A 13854-nucleotide genomic window follows, 5' to 3' on the forward strand; every position below is an offset into this window, starting at 1 on the left:
CCAGTGAGGAATTCGGAAACCATTACACACGTAACTGGAATTGAACAACTAAGTAATTGAGTGGTAGACACCAGTTTTCTTGCTGTTGCAGTAGAAGATTATAGATAAGCCAATGGAAGGCTGGAACAGTCTATGTAGTTTTTTTTTCAGTCACTCAGTCGTGTCCGACTCTGCAACCCCATTGACTGCAGCACATCAGGCTTCCCCGTCCTTCATCATCTCTCAGAGTTTGCAAAAACTCATGTTTATTGAGTCAGTGATGCCATCCAACCAACTTGTCCTCTGTCATCCCCTTCTCTACCTGCCCTCAATCTTTCTCAGCACAAGGTCATTTCCAATGTGTTGGCTCTTCACATCAGGTGACCAAAGTATTGGAGCTTCAGCTTCAGCATCAGTCCTTTCAATGAATATTCAGGATTGATTTCTTTTAGGATTGACTGGTTTGATCTCCTTGCCTATGTCATAATGGATTAGAATTAGAGACATTACTATGATACTGATAACTACATCTATATTTATCCATGTGTGTGTGCATAGGTTAATACACATATACTTCCTTGCCTTGTCATCTGGAAGGATCTGTAATTGGTGATTCCCACTATCAGTGAGCACACTAAACATTAAATCTTCGTTTCTGACCATTCCCCAGTGGCATGGCTTCTTCGAGAAATGGCTGATTCTAGGACCACAAGGTGATCCTGGAGTGGCCAATAGTGTCAGAAAGTAAGACTGTGTCAAACACACACAAAGATGGGTTTTTTCAAAGGACACAAGAGCCATGGCCAAAGCTAGAACAATTGAGCAAGAAAATAAATATAATAGTATTGATTGGATTGTAATCCAAAGTATAAAATCAATAACCAGAAGTGCACACTGGTACAAATAAAGGATTAAATAAATATGAGAGGAAGAGGAAACACATCTCCCATGTGATAGAAATCCTAATATTTATTTCATGCTCCACCCCCAAGGAGGAGCATCAGATAAACATGCTCTGCATGGTGACTTCCTCCTGAGGACCACAGTATTGAAAAAAGCTAAAATAACAGCTTTATGGTGAGAAAATCTAGACACACAACATTTCAGTCACCCATTCAAGCTCAGCATGAACAGAAATGTCCTGTTGACCATCGGTACCCTTCAGATGGTGTGATGAGCACTTTGACTCTGTGGTCTTCCTCCTAAAGACACCTAACCCTAATCTACTCCTGAGAAATCCCAATTTAGTACATCTTACAAAATACTGATCAGTACTCCTTAAAGCAGTCAAGACCAACTGCAAGAAGGAAAGTCTGAAAAAGTGTCACAGTCAGGAGGAAGCCGGGAGACACCAGGACAAAATTAATGTGGTATCTTTCATGGGATTCTGGAACAGAGAAGGGACATTATGTGAAAATTTGAGGAACTCAGAATAATGTGTGCTTTTTAGTTAGTGATAATGCATCAATACTGGTTCATTAACTGTGAGAAATACTCCCTACTAATCTACTCTACTAAGATATTAGGGGACCTTGGGTATGGGCTTCGCATGTACTTTCTGTATCATCTTCACAGTGTTTCTATAAATGAAAACCCATTCTAAAATTAAAGTGTTTACTTAAAAACCCACAAAAATTATCAGGCATCATAACTTTTTGTGTAAGGAAAAATATCTATCTTTCATTGGTATGAGTACTTTAAAGCCAGCAACAACCACATCTGAAAAAAAGCTAGCCTGACCCTAAGATTGCTTCAACTCACATATGATTTGATGATTCCAAAATAGGAATTAGAAACAATGATTCTATCAACAGTAAAGCAAATTGTTTCTCCAACATGAAGATGAAGAAGTCATGATAGTGAAATATCACATATCTGCCAAGAGGAGGTTTGACTTGAACTTTAGAGAAGTATTCTTTCTTTGACACATAATTATGAATATTTCCAGGGCAGTATACAAGCACAGATGTGGATCTGAGAATTAACATATTGTGCTGAGAAGACAGAAGTATGATTGAGGCTAAGCTTACATACATCTGTACAAGTAACCTGTACACCTGAGTGATGAGATGTGGGCTGGTAAGAGGGCTTCGACATGATTTATGAGGCAGCCTGAGTAAAAATCTTCTTGTAGTACAATGAGTCATTCAAAGAGAAATAGATGGAAAATGAATGAGAGCAATTTTAGAATAAGGGCATTCATCCCAGGGCCATGTGTATGCCTTGAATTAAAGTGGGAGACAATAGGAGGACAGAGCTCTCTGAAGGGTGTTCTTCTGCTTGTAATTGTTCCCAAGCCTTCACCTCTGGGTAGCACACGGCAAGGCAGCCTTTGCATGTTACCAACTGAATCATTCAATGCAGATTCAGTGAGTGAGATGATGTTGCTTGGTGATGTTGCTCTGGGTAGACCTCATGTTCCTCTCGCTGCTACGATTACAATAGCCTGTGAAAGATGCAAAGTCAAAGTCACCGTCGTTTTAAGAGTGAATGGTGTTCTTGTCTTCAACCCTTGGTAATGACATCAATTCTAAGAGAATTGTGAAAATTACACTTGATGATAACATTAAGGAACAATGTGTGCTTTATAGGATTAGTATAGTTTTGAGAAACAGGATTACAAGTGAGCCTGATGGAAAGTAGATAGCCAGGGGAGGTAGCTGTAATATTTTAAATCCATGGCCATGATTTTACATAAATATTGTATGAGGCCACTGATCATGTTGGAGTCAGAAAAACTAGTCTCTCTTAATTAATCTGACAATTCACATCCTTAAGATCAGAGTTTCTGCAATATTTTAAGATTCACACCTTTTGTATATTCATCTGGCTTATCTAGACAACCAGATACTGGCAACTAAATTAGAGAGGTAAAATCATTTTTACCAGTTTCAATTTTTTGAAATGGTAATTTCAGTTATATAAATCACAATTAAAGCAATATTATTTTTTGTTTCATATTTATAACAATTTTCAGGCTTCCCTGGTAGCTCAGCTGGTAAAGAATCTGCCTGCAATGCAGGAGACCCCGGTTCGATTCCATGGTTGGGAAGATCCCCTGGAGAATGGAACAGTTACCCACTCCAGTATTCTGGCCTGGAGAATTCCATGGACTGTATAGTTGAAATCCATGGGGTCATAAAAAGTTGGAAACAACTGAGTGACTTTCACTTTAGAACAATTTTAGTTTTTCAAACCCTGATCTTATGGCTATATATGTCTTGCCTTAAGGTTTATCAAGTTAATTTTTATCACGTTAATTTTTTCTTTGCTGCACTTTCAAGTGGAAGTTTAATTAGAAACAAGTGGTCTAAACATGTGTTTAGATACTCTCTGATGAAAAAAACTGTTTCAGTATTCTTTTTTGCCATGAACAGCCTCAAATTCATGAATCAGAAGTTTGCTTATAATCAATTACAATTGCAATCAATTACAATTATAATCAATTGCAATGGATCAGAGTTAAATTAGGAAATTTATTATACATCATGAATACCTAGAGAAAAGCATACTTCAATAAAACAAAAACATTGTCCATGGATAAAATGAAAGAATAAATGAAAACCTTAACTTTCTACATTCATGGAAATAGTAATCTAAATAACGAAAAAGTGTGATCACTTTAATTCAGTTGCAAGTCTTTCTCATCTTTGTTTTGTGTGACCAGTAGATATTCTCAAATCCAACAATCCAATCCAAACTGTGTGCTTTTTAAAAGAATTAATTATATCTGATTGTATACCACAAGGACATAGAAACAATGTAACATGTAGGAAACCTGGAGTCCATAAATGGTACTGAATAGACAGCAACAAAAATTATATTGTGAACTAGTCTCATAATACGTTAAGAGCTATAGTAAAAGATGTCTGCCACTTACTTGAGCTTTATTTCATATCCATACTTAGCTATGATTTGGATCTGTTAGTATTTTTTGTTCTTTTGTTTGACGCAGTGGATAAAAGGGGCTGCATCTAAGGGTATGACCAGACACGACATTCAGCCCACAGTGCTGCAGCTGCCTGGGTCTGTGATCTCATTTGGGACATGCCAGAGCCTGGCTGGGAACTTAAAGGGAATTTTCGGAGAATTAGATGACCCTGGGAAACTGAAAAACTGCCACATATTCTTAGTGATCTAGAAAGTTGCATGCATAAGGAAGTCTGTGTCTGCCCAGGAGAGACACCGGAAAGGAAAAGATCCCCCAGTGAAACCCTGACAGTGAAGAAAGAGAAAGTTAACACTGTCTTGTAATTGTTCCAAAGTTCGAAGGCATGCATTCCCACACAGATTGTTTGGGATCTAATCCTGAGAGTTGTATAAACCAGACTCAAAAATAAAATAACTTTAAAAAGTCCAGCTCTAAACTCCGTCAATAGTAACCAACTGTAGGAATTATAGAAGTTACAGAACTAACTCAAAAAAATACAACATACACAAACAAAAAAGTTTCAGTAAGAAAAACAAAATTAAAAAATACCTACTAACAAAAACAGACCCAAGGGGAAAGATCTGAAACCAGAGTTTCTCCAATATATTGTCAAAAATGTAAGGTTTTAACAACAAAAAAATAAGACATGCAAAGAAATAGGAAAATACACCACATACTCAGAGGGGAAAAAAGCAGTCAACAGAAAATATGCCTGAGGGCGCCCAAATGTTGAACATAACAGAAAAACTTTAAACTATAACAAATGTTTTCAGAAATAAAGAAAACTGTCTAAAAAGTTACAATAATGTAGTATTATAACATCTCACCCAATAGAGAATATCAAGAGATATAAATTATAAATGGAATCAAGTAAAAGTTCTGGAGTTAAAAAGTACGACGATTTAAATGAAAATTAGTAACAGGGGTTGAAGAACACATTTTCACTTGCAGAAGGGCTGGAAGGTAAGTCAGTGGAGATCATCCAGTCTCAGAATCAAAAGTCAAAAAGAATGAAGAAAGTTGCACAGTGATCCACAGACCTGTAAGAGTTCCTGTTCAGAAGTAGTGATTGGGGGCTGTCTTATCTTTCACATTCACCTCTGTTTCTAATGTTTCGTTGTTAAAGAAAAAGCAAAAACAAAACACTTGAACGAACACATTCTGGTCCCCTCAGCACCGCGAGATCCTGGTTGACTGCTGACAAAATGCGTCGCTACCTATTGGCTCCCGTGTGAGGTCTGATCTCTTCTGTGATTGGTTCTCGTGATCACGTGGCAGCTGACGCCCCATTTTGAAACCTCCTCTCCTCCAGGGTTTTCAAATTTCCCAGGGGCTGTTGACTCCTGAGCTCGTGTCTTCATTTTCACTGTCTGTGACCTTAAAATTGCCAGTCAGGGAGGCTCCCTGCTCAGAGTGTGGTTGATGAGGAAGTGGTCTGTGCTCCTGCCCTTTCAGGCCGGAGATAGGGTCAGCCTTTCCTTGTATTCTTACCTCAGACTACATCTCCTGTCAATTACTTGCTTTCTTCTTTCTGCAACAGTGGTATTTCCTTTGGAGAACAAATATAACTGAGAGCTTTTTATTTGTTTCTTTGGCAAGTCGGAGTAAAGGAAGAGAGGAATGGTTGGGAATAAGAAGTAGGTTTCAGAGGTGAAGCCTGGACGTTTATTCAAAATTCCTTTCTGGCTCTCGTGGGCGCTGCTGACAACAGGGGAGGCTGTGCTGGTGCGGGGTAGGCATGCACAGGCTCTGTGTCACTCTCTTAATCTGCTCTGAACCTGAATCGTCTGTTAAAAACTTAAATCTTTCAAAACAAATGATAGATAACAACATCATCTATTAATTAATTAAGAACTTTTCATGTCTCATGCACTGTGCACTTTAACCTTTTCAACTGAATGAAGGAGGAACTCTTAGGGCTCCCATTTTATAGGTGAGAAAATGAGGCTCTGAGGTTTTGGCATTTTGCAGCAGTAAAAAAAAAATTAACAACAAAATAAATAGAATTACTTTGCAGCAACTTTTTGTGCATTAGACTCATGGAATTCAGTAGTGGTGAAATGCAGATAAAATACAAGGCAGGGAGTAAGAGAGTGAGTGCTGGTGTCGTGCTACAGGGGTTCCTGCCCACACCCCACCGTTTACACATGGTGTGATCCTGGGCCAGTCACTTAACTTCTCGGGGCTGGGCTCTTTGCCATTCACATAATAACCAAACCACCTGGAGTAAGGTTGTTGTGAAGACTAAATTAGATAAGCACTAATTGTCCAGCTGTCAGAACACTTTGATCAATACTTAAGTTGCAAATATATCTTCCAATTCACAGCATGTGTACCTGTGTACCAGCTACTAACAATGTTAAAAAAAAAGAAATGTGGTTTTTCTATGATTATTTTGTTAGATAATCTAATTTTTTTTTGTTCAACTCTCTCACGTGCCCCCTTGAGGCCCAGGCTCACACTGCAAGAGAAAGTGCCAGGGTTGACTTTGGAACTTTGTCTTTGCTTGTCTCTCCCCTGAATTTCTGTCCTCTTTTCTAAGAAACTGTTGGTTTTAAAAGAGTGAGAAAAACTATAGGGAGTTGGGAGCAGTTATAGCAATATTTGATCTTTGAACATCTTATAGAAAATTTGAACTAAAGAGCTAATATCCAAGGGTAAGAAAATCTGTATTGTGCCCCAAACAAAGCCACCAAGAAGGGCTGTGCACTGCTGAGTAAATTTTTGAGCTTCAGCAAGAGCCTGAAGTTGCAGCTTAATAATTTCCTAAATATTAAATGTTGGATGGATTATTTAACTTCTAACTTTCTCAGTTTTTTTTTTTTTTTCATCTGTGTAATCAGGATAATGATGTGGCTATTGTAAAAAAACAAAAACAAAAACAAAAAAACAGAATCACCAGGAATTCTGGCAACATAATGAGACTTATATGAGACATATTCCCCTTCTGTTAACTATAAATACTTACTTAGGACTTAAAATCTCACCCATAATCCCAAACTCGCCTTGTCCGTACACTCTCAGTCTCTTCCAAGCATAGCTACCTCACCTTCCTGTAAACCACAGAACTTCTAGTTAGTAAACTCCACTTGGAGTTACACTCACCACCTGCATGAGTTTGGCCAAGCAGTTTCACTTCACTAAGCTGCAGTTTTCTTTCCTTTCTTGTGCAGAATGGGATTGAGGGGTCAAGGGACCAAGGCAAGTCAGACAGCCAGCCCATGCCTGCCCAGAGCTCCAGAAAGGGTTCATCACCCAACAGCACTGAAGCTCTACTCATTCTCCAGATGGCATGTCTCTTATGTAACTCTTACAATGTTATTATATTTTTCAGGTAGCTCAGTATTCCAACTGCACTGGAACTTCTTCAGGAGAGGGTTCTGATTTTTCACTGTCGACAAATTAGTCCTTCCAATCTTGCATAATAAAGAGGGAAGGCAGAGGACAGTTTCTGGGCATAGATTCCTAGATAGGAGTGGTGCGCACCTGATTGTAAACACTCTGCAAAATAGTCATAATTTCAAGCCAACTGATGTTAAATGGTGAGCTTTAACTTGTCCATGGTGAGAGTATTTATTCCATAAAAATAGGCAAAAGCTACAAACCACCTCTCCTCACCCCTCCCATGTTATCAAACACCTCCTCTATGAGTCCAGGTTCTGCAGAAAAACAGAGTCAGGAGGAAATGCACACATAGATATGTTGCTGTTGTTCACTGACTGAACAAGTCGCTCAGTCGTGTCTGGCTCTTTGTGACCCCATGGACTGCAGCCTGCCATGCTCCTCTGTCCGTGGGTTTCCCAGGCAAAAATACTGGAGTGGGTTGTCATTTCCTTCTCCAGGCGATCTTCCCGACCCAGATATTGAACCTGTGTCTCCTGCATTGGCAGGCGGATTCTTTACCACTACACCACTAGGGAGGCCCATATATAGATATAGATGATGTAAATGGAAGTAGACATTGATGATATAGATGTAGGTAGATATAAAGAGATTTATTACAGTAATTGGCTTGTGTGATTATGAAAGCAAAGAACCCCACAATCTGCCGTGTGCCAGGCAGAGGCTCAGGAAAGCAGATGGGGTAGATCAGTATAAGTCTGAAGCCCCTGAGAACTAGGACCGTGCTCAGGGCAGGAGTGCCCAGCTCAAGAAAGAGCAAATCCACCCTTCTTCCTGCTTTTGTTCTATTCAGACCCACAGAAACACACTGAAAAACACACCCAGAAATAACCTTTTACCAGCTGCATCCAGTCAAGTTGACGTAAAATTAACGATTGCACTTCTCAGAGTATTGAGTATAAATGTAATGACCAAACAACTGACAATTAAATTCCAACAAAGCAGAAAATAGAAATTTATCTTTAAAAAAATCATTCTCATATTTAAAATGATTACAGACACATATATATGTATGTATACTGTCACCAAATAATTGCATTTTAAACGAACTGATGGTAGAAGTGAAGAAAAGACATATGGTAAATAATAGTTGTACACAAAATTGAATTTCAAATTCTGAGAAATCTCAATTGTTTTTAACCTTTTGCTCATTCAATTTTCTCATCAAATACTCCTTTGAGTGGCTTAACACTGACGAGGAAGTAAATGCATTTCATATGGTTAATGTGACACCCTTTTCCATGGCTTCACACTAAAGTTATTATTCTTATTGTTGGGCTACAGTAAAGGAAAGTAATTCTGAGCAGTTCTTTCATGTCTTTCGCCTTTTATCATGAATCACAAAGACAAATGCTCCTGAAGAGTTCGAGCTTCTCTAGCAGATATTGGTGATTAAATAAAAAGCAAAACAAAACCATTCCCTCTATTCTCAGAGTCTGTGACTCTGAGACATTTCCCCCAAGCCTCCTCTTTGCTGGGGCCCCTTTGGCACTCTAGGTCACTCCCACGCCACCCAGCACAGCACTTGAAGATGTTCTTATCAAAATACACTTTCTTTCTGATTGTGTTGATGCTTCATTGAGACATTGTGCTTGAGTGTTTCACAATATGATTGACAGAGGTGTCATCAATAGAAAGGACACCTGGCCTCTCTTGTCTTGCCCGAGGTCCCAGCCCAGCAGAACAATGTGCCCACCACGCAGGGGATGTTGAGGGAGTTGCAGTCTCTCATGGATCCAGCAGCCTCTGCCTTCAACAGTGACAAACGTTCTGCTCTAGGGCACCAGGGAGCACTCAGTGCTTCCAACAGAGCTGGTAGTCAGAGCAAAATGCCTTTCACCACAGGCAGCCCCTACATTTTAAATGTATTCCAACTGTCCCGGTTGAGGAACAGTTTGCATATAACTTGACACCTGAGACTTACAACTATGCTATTACTGTGGATGGTTAAGGACTCATAGAAAAAACTTCAAATTAACACCAATCAGAAACCACAACAGTCTCCCACACCTGGTCCCATGGTGGAAAACTGACATTAGTCTTGATTGTTCTTTGATGTCATTGTTTTATTCAGTCATCTTTACAGAGGTATTCATTGAGCTATCTCAAATCATGATTAAAATAAGGTAAATGGTTGAGAAAACCTTCTTTTGACCGGACTTTAGGGATAATCAAGCCAATGGGATGACCCTGAGAGGCAGCAGTTGAAGATTTTCAGACTGCTAGTACAACAATGCTTTTCTTTTTCAACAAGAATGCTGAATCATGACAACTTAACACACCATGATGACATAGAATGGTGTTGAACTGTATGAACTGTTTGCGTATTTTGGAGGTTAATCCCCACAAATAATAAATGTTGGAGAGGGTGTGGACAAAAAGGAGCTCTTTTACTCTCTTGGTGGAAATGTAAATTGCTACAACCACTAGGGAGAACAGTAAACAGGTTCCTTTAAAAACCAAAACCAGATCTACTTTAAGACCCAGCAATCCCACTCCTGGGCGTATATCTGGAGAAAACCATGATTCACAAAGATACATGTACCTCAGTGTTCATTATAGGGCTATTTACAATAGCCGAGACATAGAAGAAACCTAAATTTCCATGGACAATTGAATGGATAAAGAAGACGTGGTATATATAGATATATAGATATATAGATATAGATATATAATATCTCATATATATATATATATGAGCTTTTATTCAGCCATTAAAAAGAATGAAGTAATGCCACTTGTAGTGACATGGATTGGCCTGGAGATTATCATACTAAACTGAAGTAAGTCAGACAGAAAAAGATAAATATCATGATATCGCTTGTACATGGAATCTTAAAAAAATGATACAAATGAACTTATTTCCAAAACAGAAAGATAGTTGCAGACATAGAAAACAAACTTACGGTTACCAAAGAGGAAACAGAGTGGGAGGAGGAATAAATTAAGAGGTTAGGATTAACACACATACACACGACTGTATATAAAAAGATAATCCAACAACACGCTATTATAAATAAGATAGGTAATCCAACAACACACTACTATATATAAAAATAGAGAACCCAAGAGAGACTTACTGTATAGCACAAGGAACCCTACTCAATATTTTGTAATAATCTACAATGGAAAAGAATCTGAATATATATTTATATATATGTATGTATATGTATAATGGAAGCACTTTGTTGTATGCCCAAGATGAACATGATATTGTAAATGAGCTGTGCTTCAATAAAAAAAGATAGAATCAAACAGAATGTGTGATTTACAATATTTTCTCAAAGGGAATCAAGATCTATTTTGCAGAAACATTGTGCATCAAATCACACTCACTGAGAAACGTGGGAGCATCACAGGTGAGACGGCGGGTATTCCTCAATCCTCTCCTCCTGCTTCTCTGTCCTCCACCAGCCACCTCCACGCCCTGTTACCTGTGGAGAAGAACACGGCTGTTCCTTTCCCACAGGGCACGTGGTGGTGGCAACTGGGCTTACATGACAATTTCATCCCAGTTTCCTAGGATGGGTGAAGGGACAGGGCAGACAATATACAGCCCTGCCGCCCAGCCAGGTTCCACCCTCAGCTTGCTGGGATCCAAACTGAAGACCTCCTCCCTTGTATGGGGCAAGCTGAGAGATGGAGAAGTTGACCCCTACATGGCCTTCAGCCTTTACTGAACACAGTGAGATCGCTTCTAAACCCCAAACTTCACTCCCATTTCTTCCCATGTAACTAAACTTACAGAAGAGGAAGCAAGTCTCTCAGTACAGATAAATCTGACAGAAACGAGTTGCTAATTTAAACCAACATTGAGGCATCCATGATTTACCTGTAAACCCCTTTTAGGGAACACCTGGGGTGAGAATAAAATTAGCAGGAAAAAAGGGGTCATGCGTGGGGGCAAGACTGCCATTGAGGAAGGGGACTCCTGCTACAAGTCAGTCATTTCCAGGTCACTTCTAGTAGGAGCAAATCTCTCCTCCCTTCACATAAAATTAGGTAGAAATAAGCATGGATTCAAGAAATCTTACTGAGGCAGAAGCAACAACATTTGGTAAACAGATCAGTTCAGTTCAGTTCAGTCACTCAGTCGTGTCCAACTCTGCGACCCCATGGACTGCAGCACGCCAGGCTTCCCTGTCCATCACCAACTCCCAGAGTTTACTCAAACTCATGTCCATTGAGTCGATGATGTCATTCAACCTTCTCATCCTCTGTCATCCCCTTCTCCTCCCGCCTTCAATCTTTCCCAGCATCAGGGTCTTTTCCAATGAGTCAGTTCTTGGCATCAGGTGGCCAAAGTACTGCAGTTTCAGCTTCAACATCAGTCCTTCCAGTGAACACTCAGGACTGATCTCCTTTAGGATGAACTGGTTTGATCTCCTTGCAGCCCAAGGGACTCTCAAGAGTCTTCTCCAACACTACAGTTCAACAGTGTCAATTCTTCGGTGCTCAACTTTCTTTATAGTCCAACTCTCACATCAATACATAACTACTGGAAAAACCATAGCCTTGACTAGACAGATCTTTGTTGGCAAAGTAATGTCTCTGCTTTTTAATATGCTGTCTAGGTTGATCATAACTTTCCTTCCAAGGAGAAAGCATCTTTTAATTTCATGGCTGCAGTCACCATCTGCAGTGATTTTGGAGCCCCAAAGAATAAAATCTGTCACTGTTTCCACTGTTTCCCCATTTATTTGCCATGAAGTGATGGGACCAGGTGCCATGATCTTAGTTTCCTGAATGTTGAGTTTTAAGCCAACTTTTTCACTCTCTTCTTTCACTTTCATCAAGAGGCTCTTTAGTTCTTCTTCACTTCCTGCCATAAGGGTGGTGTCATCTGTTTATCTGAGGTTATTGATATTTCTCCTGGTAATCTTGATTCCAGCTTGTGCTTCCTCCAGCCCAGCATTTCTCATGATGTACTCTGCATAATAAGTTAAATAAGCAGGGTGACAATATACAGCCTTGACATACTCCTTTTTCTATTTGGAACCAGTCTACTATTCCAGGGCTTCCCCAGTGGCTCAGAGGGCAAAGCATCTGCCTGCAATGCAGAGGACCTGGGCTTGACCCCTGGGTTGGGAGGATACCCTGGAGAAGGAAACAGCAACCAACTCCAGTATTCTTGCCTGGAGAATCCCATGGATGGAGGAGCCTGGTAGGCTATAGTCCATGGAGTCGCAAAGAGTAGGACACTACTGAGTGACTTCACTTTCTTTTTTCCTGTTGTTCCATGTCCAGTTCTAACTGCTGCTTCCTGACCTGCATACAGGTTTCTCAAGAGGCAGGTCAAGTGGTCTAGTATTCCCATCTCTTTCAGAATTTTCAAGTTTATTGTGATCCACACAGTCAAAGGCTTTGGCATAGTCAATAAATCAGAAATAGATGTTTTTCTGGAACTCTCTTGCTTTTTCGATGATCCAATGGATGTTGCCAATTTGATCTCTGGTTCCTCTGCCTCTTCTAAAACGAGTTTGAATATCTGGAAGTTCATGGCTCACGTACTGGTGAAGTCTGGCTTGGAGAATTTTGAGCATTCCTTTACTAGCGTGTGAGATGAGTGCAACTGTGCAGTAGTTTGAGCAATTTTTGGCAGTTTTTCTTTGGAATTGGAATGAAAACTGAACTTTTCCAGTCCTGTGGCCACTGCTGAGTTTTCCAAATTTGCTGGCATATTGAATGCAGCACTTTCACAGCATCATCTTTCAGGATTTGAAATAGCTCAACTGGGATTCCATCACCTCCACTAGCTTTGTTCATAATGATGCTTCCTAGGGCCCACCTGCCTTCACATTCCAGGATGTCCGGCTCTAGGTAAGTGTGAATGATCACACCATTGTGATTATTTGGGTCTTGAAGATCTTTTTTGTACATTTTTCTGTGTATTCTTGCCACCACTTCTTAATATCTTCTGCTTCTGTTAGGTCCATACCATGTCTATCCTTTATTGAGTCCATCTTTGCATGAAATGTTCCCTTGGTGTCTCTAATTTTCTTGAAGAGATATCTAGTCCTTCCCATTCTATTGTTTTCCTCTATTGCTTTTCACTGATCACTGAGGAAGGCTTTCTTATCTCTCCTTGCTATTCTTTGGAACTCTGTATTCAAATGGGTATATCTTTCCTTTTCTCCTTTGCTTTTCACTTCCCTTCTTTTCATAGCTATTTGTAAGGCCTCCTCAGACAGCCATTTTGCTTTTTTGCATTTCTTTTTCTTGGAGATTGTCTTGATCCCTGTCTCCTGTATAATGTCACAAACCTCTGCCCATAGTTTTTTCAGGCATTCTGTCTTTCAGATCTAATCCCTTGAATCTACTTCTCACTTCCACTGTGTAATCCAAAGGGATTTGATTTATGTCATATCTGAATGGTCTAGTGGTTTTCCCTACTTTCTTCAATTTAAGTTTGAATTTGGCAATAAGGAGCTCATGATCTGAGCCACAGTCAGCTCCCAGTCTTGTTTTTTGACTGTATAGAGCTTCTGCATCTTTGGCTGCAAAGAATATAATCAACCTGATTTTGGTATTGACCAGCTGGT

At 39.7% G+C, this 13854-nt stretch overlaps 1 long non-coding RNA gene across 1 annotated transcript; it reads right to left on the minus strand.

Annotated features, from left to right (window-relative positions):
* Positions 1 to 991: 991 nt before the first annotated feature.
* Positions 992 to 5082, minus strand: LOC110126815 (uncharacterized). Its single transcript, XR_002310555.2, has 3 exons — positions 4951 to 5082; positions 3860 to 4047; positions 992 to 2425 (listed from the first exon to the last, which is right to left on the minus strand). It is a non-coding gene; the product is annotated as an uncharacterized lncRNA (long non-coding RNA).
* Positions 5083 to 13854: the final 8772 nt, after the last annotated feature.

The sequence above is a fragment of the Odocoileus virginianus genome, chromosome 9, assembly GCF_023699985.2.
Source record: "Odocoileus virginianus isolate 20LAN1187 ecotype Illinois chromosome 9, Ovbor_1.2, whole genome shotgun sequence".
In the NCBI taxonomy this organism is placed as follows: domain Eukaryota; kingdom Metazoa; phylum Chordata; class Mammalia; order Artiodactyla; family Cervidae; genus Odocoileus; species Odocoileus virginianus.